Source organism: Drosophila obscura, unplaced genomic scaffold, assembly GCF_018151105.1.
Source record: "Drosophila obscura isolate BZ-5 IFL unplaced genomic scaffold, ASM1815110v1 contig_183, whole genome shotgun sequence".
Classification (NCBI taxonomy): Eukaryota; Metazoa; Arthropoda; class Insecta; order Diptera; family Drosophilidae; genus Drosophila; species Drosophila obscura.
The window spans coordinates 605324-616935 of record NW_024542771.1 but is presented as its reverse complement, the minus strand read 5'-3'; positions in this window follow the sequence as shown (position 1 = coordinate 616935).

Here is an 11612-nt window from a genome sequence, read left to right as displayed (position 1 = left end):
AATATATTAAATTGTATCACTTCACAATAATATTTTGAAGGTAGATCTCGTTAATCTGTCGAAAACAAAACGGTTTTGTAGAAACAAATTTCTGGAGATTTAGCACATTTAAGGAGCTTGCGATAAGTTTTGTGGCCCTTTTTTTAAAAAGTAAAATAATTATCTTGGTTTTTTTCATGGGGCTACTGATACTACTACTGATACTACTGATAGTCCTGATAGTACCCTACTAAGTTTGACGACGCTGCATCGGACAGATGTTTATAAACGGCATAATTTTACATATCCTTTTTATTTAAAATGAGCAGCGGCTATTTGAAATTGAAATTTTCCGTTCACAAGTGTTTAAAATACATACATATACATACTGTTGCGCTGGCAAGCTTTTTCACTAGCTGTTGAATTTGTTGTAAATAAGAAGTCGATTTTAGTTCATAATGTATTTAGTTTATTAGTTGCGCGGTATAGGGTCCAGCAACGATCGAGATTGTTTGTAGATAGAAACACGATTTTTATTTCCGAATGTGAGACCGAATATGTGCAGTTATGTATGTACACTTCGACGACATGAAGTGTGAAGGTAGATGCTTGCACGTGCAGGACCAGATCAAGACGAGAGAAATTAGAATGAGCGATTAGCGACGATATTAGCTGAAGATCAGTTCCAGACTAAAAAACGGCAGGCGGACCGAATTGCACGTGCCCTAATGCAAGCGAGAGAGAGAGAACGAAAGAAGCGCTAGAAGCTCCGGCTACTACTGAGCCGAGTACGAGCGATAGATAGGGAGAGAGTGCGGGAGTACAGCACAGACGCTGAAGCTGCTGTAGCGAAACGAAGAAGGCGATATAAAAAGGCGAAAGAACGGCCGCTGCCGTGAGTAATTACAAGCGGTAAATTATATGCAGTGGGCAGTGCAAATAGCAAACAAAGGTACTGCACTACTGGCTATTATTTGAGAGATTTGTCGGATTTGTGGGGGAATTTCAGGCTGGGAAACTAGACATTCTTGGCAAAGCAATTAAGTATTATCCATTTATTTCCTTCTCTGTGTAAAAGTAAGTTTTCTTCTTTTCGATTTTATTACAGTTAGGACAGATACAATCGTTCTAAGTTTTTTTCTAAAAAGCAAAATTGTTGCGATGGTACTAACTTTGTAACTTATTGTTAAAGTCCCTTTAGAAATAACTATAAATACAGAAACATTTTACAATTCCTCAAGCTGATTACAATTGTAAAATGCAAAACAAAATTTTATAAATATAGCTCCAATATTAATTTCACATTGCACAATCATTACCGCCAGTATATATTTTTTTAAATACAACGTATATTCAAGCATTCGAGCAAGTCAAGTCTAAGAGAGAGTTTAATTATACAGGATACACAAGATGAGTAAGTATTTTAACAACTGATATTTTATACCGTATTACGATCCGTTTTTCTACATACTAAGTGTTCCTTTTTTTTACTCTTGATACTTAAATACATACAGATTTTCTTTAAAATTCTGATTTCGAATTACTGGTCGTGTAAGGGGCAACGCACAGGATCTAATTTTGACCGCAGCACAGTGGGGGAAAAGCCAAACTATATTGTATACCCGTACTCGAAGAGTTAGGGGCTTTATTAGATTTGTGGTAAAAGCGGATGTGTACAACGCAGAGAAAGACACCATAAAGTATATATATTCTTGACCAGCAATAATAGCCGAGTCGATATAGCCATGTCTGTCTGTCCGGCCGTCTTTTTTGTCGCTTAGATCTCAGAGACTATAAGAGTTAGAGCAACCAAATTTTATTTCCAGATTCATGTGATTCATGTATCTGCTATGAGTGTATTCAAAAATGTCGCCCTGCCCCCTTCCGCCACCAAAAAGGATTAAAATCGGTGTCATCCACAATTTAAACAAAAAAAAAAGCCTGAAGCCGACTTTTTTGTGTTGTTATTGTATTGTTGTTTATGGTAATGTAGTTCAAATAAATAACATTTAGGCCACTGTTTATCACATCATCACGAGCTGCCTATCACTTTTGGAAAAAATTGGAAGAGATCTGCAAGCGGCTATACCAAAGACGCTTTCGAACCGTGGTAGAAAGCCGATGGAAGCTCTGTGCTTACTTCTCCTGAATGCATTTAAAGGATAAAGCAGCTATGAAATATTTTATGCTACAAAATATACAAGAATTTGTTTCGCCCCAGAAAAAGCGTGGAAGGGAGGCAACACTAGCCAAACCAGATTGCTAAATCTGATTCAGATCGGATCAATATTATAGCCAATGTAAAGAAGTTTCTAAGGCTGAGGTACATCTTCTCAGTCTATGCAGGACCCGATCTTAATACAGCCTATTTGTATTTTTAGGACCTAGGACCCCTATATTTAAAAGAGGGTAGGAAACACTCGAGAGGAAGGGAGAACGCAGTTTCGACTGGTCCTCCGATGGGAAAGGCAAGGTTTCTACAGGGAAAGAGGGGGAGAGGAGGAGGGAGAGATTAGTGGGACTTTGCTGCCCGAAGGCCTCCAAACGGCATCCTATATAACTATAAAGGACGCTTTGCATACAATTTAATATTTATTTTCTCTTTTAACGGGTTCCTACCTATCGCAACGTCTCTTTTTCTACCTACAAACCAACGTAAGTAAGCTGGCGCACCACTCTTTTTCCTACGCCTGGCTTTAGTTTTTTTCCTGCTGGTCTTTGGTGGCTGCTTGGATCCTAGCTTGCAAACTCCTTGAAACGTATCTCGCCGTTGTCCGGTGTCGTAGAGTTTGGAGTTGTAGTTCGGGGCCGTGGAGTTTGGAGTACTTGTGACGGGCCGACTGCACAAATCTATTGTATCACGGCAATGTACCTGGCACTGTTTCCGATCGCGACCACTCTTAGTTGACTCCATTTCGTCACTCGCGAGGCTCTGCCGGTAATTCTGCGCAGACCTTCGGCAAATTTTTGCCGAGCGGTGAGCCGATCAAGAGATTCTCCCTTGCATTCGCTCTCGGGCTGCACTGCTCCTCTCTCGGCCGCTGTGGGCTGGCTTGGGGTGGCTGCTCTCTTGCCGTTCAGGGTCAGCGCTACCATGCTCTCGGCTTATTATACCCGTACTCAAAAAAGACTTAAGGGGTATATTAGATTTGTGGTAAAAGTGGATGTGTGCAACGCAGAGAAGGAAACGTTTCCGACCCCATAAAGTATATATATTCTTAATCAGCATCAATAGCCGAGTCTATATAGCCATGTCCGTCTGTCCATCCGTCTGTCCGTCCGTCCGTCTTGATGAGCGCCTGGATCTCAGAGACTATAAGAGCTAGAGAAACCAAATTTGGTTTCCAGACTCATGTGATATCACACTGCTACAAGTGTATTTCAAAAATTCGCCCCGCCAACTTCCGCCCACACAAAGGACGAACATCTGTGGCAGGCACAGTTTTAAAGATACGATAAAACTAAAAACGCAGTATCGTAGAGAATGCCCATATCTACCAGATTGCCGAATCTGAATTAGATCGGATCATAATTATAGCCAGAATGAAGAAATTAATTTTCAGTTGCTTCCCCTCCCCCTCCCGTTCAAGACAACGCAACTCATTTTCCTTCTCGCTCGCACACTCTGTCGCGTTCAGTGCGCGAGCAACCCCTAGCGGAGGAGATGTAGAATATGAATGGAACATGTACAATCTACATGTTAGATGTAGAATAGACATTGTAGATGAGATGTAGATAACAAATGTAGCAAAAAAATGTAAAATGTAAAATTTTTTTTTTAATTCTAAAATTCTAAAAAATCATGCCCAAAACTGTATATACTGACTGAGTACGGGTATAAGTAGAGTCGCGTCCCCAGAAGCGACTCACACGTTCCTTCTCGTTTTTGAATACGTTCTCTACAATTGCGTCGTTGGCTCTGCCACACTCTTCGTTCCGATACTAGCTATGCTATGCTAAGGCTTTCTGCAGTTGACCCGCTCTGTTCTCGTTATCTTTGCTTAAGCTCAGTGTATGTCCCATTTCCCTTTGCTCGTTGTTGGTTCTTTTGCGGGTGCTCAGTACTAGTTCTGGTACCCGGAGTTGGTTCTGGTGATGGTTTCTGGTGCTGGTTCTTGGTGATGGTACCGTGACTTCCCTCCAGTGGTCATTGTTCCCTACTAACAAATGCCCAGTTTATCTTACTTATTACTTATATTTCATGCTTTTTCGCGTATGTCTAGAAATGAAGGTGATGAAGTAAAAGATTATGCTAAGTCTAAGGAAAAAATAATGAGAGCCATAGTTGTACACTTTCAGCCTGATAATAAATATTTAATAATGATAATATAATATAAATAGACGACGCTCTGAGGTCTCCACCCGCCATCCCTCGGGTGCCTCCGGCCAATCCTGATCCGCCAGTGTGGGGAGTTGGTATACGGCCAGTAGTCCATCAGCTACATCCTCCTCCAATTACAGCGATGGTTCCCCCTCGACTGCGGTCTGTGGCCAGTGGCAAAAGTCAATTCATTTTTTGAACGCTTTGGATAAATCCAATACACGAATCCGATAGAGAATTTTCCAAAGCTTTCAAAAATGAAAGGACTTTTAGTTTAGGAGATATGAGCAATCAAAGTTGAAAATTATTTCCGTGTGCAAAATTGTATTCAACACCCATAAACACCCACTTAAAACGATACGAATCTTACTTTCCCATAAAGGTCTCATCCAAATAATTTAACATTATACATTTTAAGTTAATAAAATAAGCATTTTAGTAAATCACTATCCAATCCGCTGACCGAATTTTCACTTAACAATTCCGTGCTCAATCCGCTGGAGTCTGAGGTGGCCACCTAGGGCTATTCGGACTTTCGAAGTTAATACAGTAATGCCACCTTTTTAAAGTCGAATTCGGAGCGTCATTGATTTAGAAGCCAAAAAACTCAAAAGTGCTAAAAGGGCTTTTAAACTTAGTTAGAGGAACATGCAAAGAGCGCGTATACAAAAATTTGGGGAATACAAAAACATTCTTTTTTTAATTCCGGTCAAAGTTGAAAAACGGCCAAAAATGAGGTTAATATTCTAATGATTTCATATATTACATCCATTAGACATGTGATATTTCAAAATAAATCGGAAAATAGTTATTCTATAGAAATGTTTAAGAGATAATTTTTACAAGGTAGATGACTATTAAAGCCTAGTACTCAGATCCGAAAAGTCACCTCGCGAACAGAATCAGGGTTGATATTCGTATGAAACAGATAAAAAATTTGTTCGGGCAAAAACTGTTTTCTAGGCTCTGTACGGAAGGCAGTACTCAGATCAACAAAAAAAAGATCGGTATATACTAGAAAAGTATCCCAATGTATTGCTGGTATGTTTCAACACCCTCGAAACTTATATCAATTTAATATATATTGCCAGCAAACACGAAGTAACATTGCAATATGAGACCAAAAAACCAAATGAATTATTTAAATAATGAAGAAAAATAGAATCTAATTAATGAAGTATTATATGACGTACAATTATATGGATATTATAATATATAATTTTTATTAATTTTCATGAATATAAAGCATATATTGTTTTCAGAAAATTTTGTCTTCACGGTGGTTGGCACGGAAGGCGTCGACATCTGCTGCTGCTGATAGCACTAGTCAACACTAGAATTAGGCTGTGGTCAAAAATATAGATTCTTATAGATTTCGGGGTTGAAATTTTTTTAACGAATTATGGTTTTTTTTTATGGTGTATTTTTTTTTAAAGAATTTTTTAAAATCTGGTTTTTTTTTGTTTTTTTTCCGAGGTAGTGCTCTTATTTTTCACATAACTTAAGTATCTTTTAGAACTTTACAGTTCTGAAAAGCTGACAAAGGCAGCTATAAATCCGACACAGACCCTTTGTATCTGCAGCTTAACGCCTGGAAGATATCAAGCTTTCAAATTTCATCATTCTTTTGCGGTATTTTTTTTCTCGAAATTTTGATATTAATAACAAGGAAAAAGTAAAAAAAAATAATTCTTGGCCAACATATTTGTTTTTAGATAGACGCATTAATTGGGCGTCGTTTAAGTTATTGCTTATCAGAATCTATGGATAAACGGTCAATTTGGAGCCGTTTGACCAAAACAACTCAAAAATAATTTTACCTGAAATGAATGCTTTTTTTTCACAAACCTTAAGTATCTTACATCTGGTAGCATAGAACTTTGCAGTTCTGAAAAGCTGCCCAATGCAACTATAAATCGTACCCGGAAACTTTGTATCTGCAGCTTAACGCCTGGAAGGTGTTCAGCTTTCAAATTCAAATTTCATCATTTTTTGCGGTATTTTTCCCTCAATTTTGACTTTAAAAACTCGGGAAAAGTCGAAAGAAAAATAATTGTTGGCCAACATTTTTAGTTTTCTATAGACGCTTTAACTATGCGTCGTTTAAGGTATTGTTCATTAAAATCCATGCATAAACGGTGGAGCTAAAATTCGTTAACCAAACCTCAAAAGTGAAAAAATAGACAAAAAATAGATTTTAATGAACAGGTTCACAGCCTAAATAAAAAGTTCAATTTTGTCGAGTAGTGTTATTTGTTTTAAATTCGTTTTCTTAAACGTTTTAAGCTAATTTTAATCGGTTTTGTTTATTTTTGTTATTTTCTAATTTAAATTATGTGTCTCATATGTATGTATATGTTTATTACTCTATAAGGTCCTTTATAAGTGTTGTCTAACTTGTGCCTGTTTCATTTTTTGACCAAAACTATATCTCCTAAGTTAATTTCAATACTATTTATACGTCTGTCATAACCGTTTTTTTTATCTTTTGCTTTCCTTATGAGCAATTTTTCTCTTTTCTGGGCTATTTTAAGCCTATATATAACCTATTTATCGTAAGATTCATAGTTATATAGCCGACTTACTATAGTAGTTCTTAAAAATGCGTAGTTGGACTTTTTGCGAATACCAGTTCATAAGGACAGTAACCATGCACTGTTCATGGAGTTGTATTATAACAATATTTGAAATATTTTAACCATGTGTCCCAGTCATCTTTTTCTGTTGATATGTTTGTTCAAACGTACTTATTGAAGCTTTTATGTGACCTCTCTGCTGCACCAACAGTTTGGTGATGATGGGGAGTGGATTTTGTATGGTTAATTTTGAGCAATTTGTATAGCTCTGCGAAAATAATATTTTTGTACTCCGTACCCAAGTCCTTAATGAGCGTCCTCATTGGACGAAATTTTCAAAAAATGTTTGGCTATTGGACCGGTATTGGTATTGCTATTAAATACTTTGTTAAGTTGTAATATGTGGACCCAGTTGAGATATAGTTGTTATATTCGTTGACACCAAACACATGTAGTTTGTTTAAGATATCTTTATTAATTAAAATTCATACAATTTAAGCTAGCTAACGTTGATAGGCAAAAATGGTTGTGCCAAAGACAGTTGGCGTAGGACAGCGTAGGTCTTTCCTACAGCTTTGTTTGTATGGTCTCTCCAGGAGAGAGTGTTATTAATTGTAATGCCTAAGTTATCTGTCTTATATACATAACTGATTTCTGCATTGTCAATTAAAAGTTTACTTAAATTTTCCGTGTTCAGGTACTTTTGTAGATAACTATACATTTAGACTTCTACGGATTTAGACATAACCCATTATTGCTCGCCCACTTAGACACACAGGACAGTTCATAATTGCTTAATCTAATACATTCATTTATTTGACTAAGAGGACGACTCACATACATTTGCACATCATCAGTGGAAAAATTATATAATTTTAGTAACTTGGTTATGAGAATCTCATGGTTAACCGTATCAAAAGTCTTACTAAAGTCCAGTAGTATTAAAAAGGTTACTTCACTTTTGTCCATTTTTGTTCTAATGTTCTCAACTATTTTATTTATTGCTGTCGTGCAGCTTCTACCTTTTCTGAACCCGGACTTCTTATTATTTAAAAGTTTATTGGTTTCTAGAAAGTTTTTTATTTGCTTCTCCATTATATTTTCGAAGGTTTTGGAGAGATATGGAAGTATAGAGATTGATCTATAGTCATTATTCGACTTGGGTATTGGTCCTATTCTGTTCTGGGAAGGTCAAAGATTTTATTGCAGAATTGATAACATGTGTAATGGGATGAATATTTGGATCGATTTTGCCCAGCGAAATTTAATTTAAACATGGCTTCTAAGACTTCACACTCACTCATACAAGAAAACTCAAACATATTAACATTCATAGACGGGATTGAACTAATATTTAAGTTTAAAAATTGCTGATTTAAAGCATTAACATCGAGGTAGTCATTTATCACAGGTTTAGTTTTGCCAATCCCTAGGGTATTTAATGTTTTCCAAGGTTGTCTTGTGTTTATTGCACTTGTGAATTTATTATGGTAATAGTAACACTACTTCGGGCTGCTTTAAAAATAAGATTACAACTTTCCGTTTTATAGCGTTTCTACTTGTCATAAGCCTCATTTCTCTTTTTAATTGCACTTCTAATTTGACTACTAAGCCAAGACGCGATGACTGGCTTTACAGTGCTAGTTTTTAATGGTACAAGTTTATTGTACAGATAGCCAATGTTAAAGCTGTTTAAATTAAGTTGCGTGTCAACCATCGGAAGGGAATATATAATGTTCCAAACGCACAGACGGCAATCTTCAATTAAACTAGTATAGTAAATGTTTTTGAAGTCTCTGTATTGGATGGACTGTTTGTTACTGTCAATTTTCATATCATACGTTCAAAATAAGAGACCATGTTTTGAAAAAGCAGGTACTGAGACTTGGTCATATAACAAAATGTTTTCTTGGTTTTTTGGCTAAACTTACAATTAATAAAGTGTTAGTAGTCTTCGAGAAATGCGTCGGTAAGATTGTGTTCACAGGGTTAAGTCCAATGGACTCCATTTCATTTAGTAGATGTTGCTATTTTAAAATGTTAGGTCACCTGTTAGTAATGTTGTCCGTGTACGTCAGTGTTAGGTAAGTTATTAAATCTATCAGGTTAGAGTAATCAATATTCATATGTGGTCTATATATACAGCCGACTAGCATTTTTATATCACAGTTAGAATTAATAATCTCTAAAAACATACATTCCACTTGGCTGTCAGTTGGTTGCTCAATATTATTTTACATTTGAGTCTTTTAGTTAACCGACCTGAAGGGAAAACATTATAACCATCACATAGAATATACGAATCATTCAAATTTGGGACAAACCACATTTCGGACCGACAAACAAAAATTATATTTGAGTTGACAAACATATAATAAAACTCTTCTACCTTATTCACTAAGCTTTCTGCATTAATATGAAACATTTTAAGACAAATTTTCCGCTTTCTCAGAATCCTAACCATTGCATGCCTGTTCGCTCTGGTTGAACTTAAGTTACCTACCATTTAATAGAAAATGTAAAAGAAAACTAATTAGTCGCGCACTTAATATCCAAAATATTATTACTAAGAGAACCATCACTACACTTAAGAGACATGTATTACACCTAACATATATTAATCCTATACATTTGATAGGAAAGCTATCCAGCCGTCGACTCCGGAGCGCCCTCGACGGCCCGTGCGCTCTGCATTTGTGAAAGCTTTCGAAAGCTATCAACGCAGGTCACCTCCTCTCTCGCTCTGTTTCACAAATACCTCTGCGCGATGGCAGAAAACTGCTGTTTGGTTAGGTTAGGTTGTCCCGGACGGACCTCACGGGGCCACGCATAGGCCAATGTGGCCTTTAGTTGTCCGGATTGGTGCGTATGAACCTTCTGAGTGTTTTACGCGGTTTCAAAATCCGTGAGGATCGAGGAGAATTTTGCAAAGGCAAGGCGTTCCGCTGGCGTCCTCTTGGATGCATCTTTAAGCGATGCCAGTACCGGGCTGCCAAGATATTTGTTTCTTTCCCTTGAGAGGGCCGGGCATTGGCAGATTAGATGTTCCAGGGTTTCGATAGCCCCAGATTCATCACATTTCCTGCACTTGCCACTGTTGGTGATGCTTAGTTTGACTGCATGTGCTGCAGCCAGGCAATGACCTGTAAGTATTCCCATTAGCATCCTACAGTCCTTCCATGGTAGGTGCAGTAGGTAGTGGCTGAGTTTACCATTGCTCTCCTTTCACATGGTTTTCGCGATCTTGCAGTTGGTGGTTCTCCTCCACCTGTTATTGGCCTGTATGTGTGCCGCCTCTCTAGATCGCTTTGAAGCGTTCTGAGGGAGACAGGCACGTTCTCAGTCCTGTCGTTCGCCAGCCCGACGCCTTCCTTAGCCAGCACATCTGCTGTCTCGTTGCCTTCGATGCCCTGGTGGCTGGGAACCCAATATATCCGCACTGATTTTGTCGTGCTTAGGAAATCTAATGCCTCCCTGCTTGCCAGGACATTTTTGGAACTGACTGCTGACGACTTCATGGATCTTATCGCCGCCTGGCTGTCCACGAACAGGTTGACCACATTCTGTGGGCGTTCCGTACATCGAGAAACCTCCGCCGCTTTCCGTATGGCAAAGACTTCTGCCTGGAATATGCTGCATTGGTCCGGTAGCTTATAGGACAGCCTTATGTCAGGGTCTGTACAGTATATGCCCGCACCTACTCCTCCATCCATCTTGGAGCCATCGCCCCAATCGCTCCGATCGCTGTTTTGACGTCCAGGCAAGTTCGGTGGATCATGTAGTCAGATATACTGATCATGTCTCGGCCTATTGAACTGTGCCCGAATCCTTGCAGCGACATATTGCCTGATGCGACTAGGCGTTGTGCTGCCTTACTTGCAGTCAGTTGAGCGTGGATGTCCAGGGGGTTGATTCCGAGTATTGTTTCGAATGCTTTTGTTGGGGTTGACCTCAGCGCCCCAGTGATGCAGAGCAGGGCCTGCCGCTGAGTTCTATCCATTAGCTTGTTGTAGGTTTTCTTTTCTGTAGCCTGCCACCACACTAAGACTACATATAGCAGAGTCGGTTGCACTACCGATATGTAGACCCAGTGCATTAGTGCAGGTGATAGTCCCCATGTGCTGCTAACCATCTTCTTGGATGCATATAGCGTAAGGGTGGCCTTTTTCACACTTTCCAATACATTGGGTCTCCTTGTCAGCTTGCTGTCCAGTACTATGCCGACGAGCACCCGTCTACAACTTAAAAGGTTCTTTATCCAGAGGTTGATTGCGGAATGTGTGTTGATCGCTTCTAGGCGGTCCATTATTGCGCTCGTATTCAAGTTGTTGAATGCTCCGGATATGTCTACGAACACTCCTAGAGCATACTTCTTATTTTGGAGGGCAGTTTCGATGGTGGCTACTAGCGATTTGGCGATTTTGAAGAATTCTTTGAGGTTATTTCTTTGAAGCGATAAGTCCCGATTCCACCAGAGTGGTCTGGTTCTCTTTTTGGTTCTCGAGGGTGGGCATGCTGTGTGGTACGCATCCAGTAACTCCTTGGAGAGGGTCTCTAGGGACGTTTCTATTTCTTCCGGGGATTTCACTGTGCCCGGACGAGTCCCGAGTTTCGAAGTAACTGTCTTTTTAAACTTTTCCCAGTTTGTGTTCCGGTGGTTTCTATAGACAGTTATCTTCGGAGAGTGTTTAAATTCGCACTTAAACTGAATGTACTTGTGGTCTGAGAAGGATGGT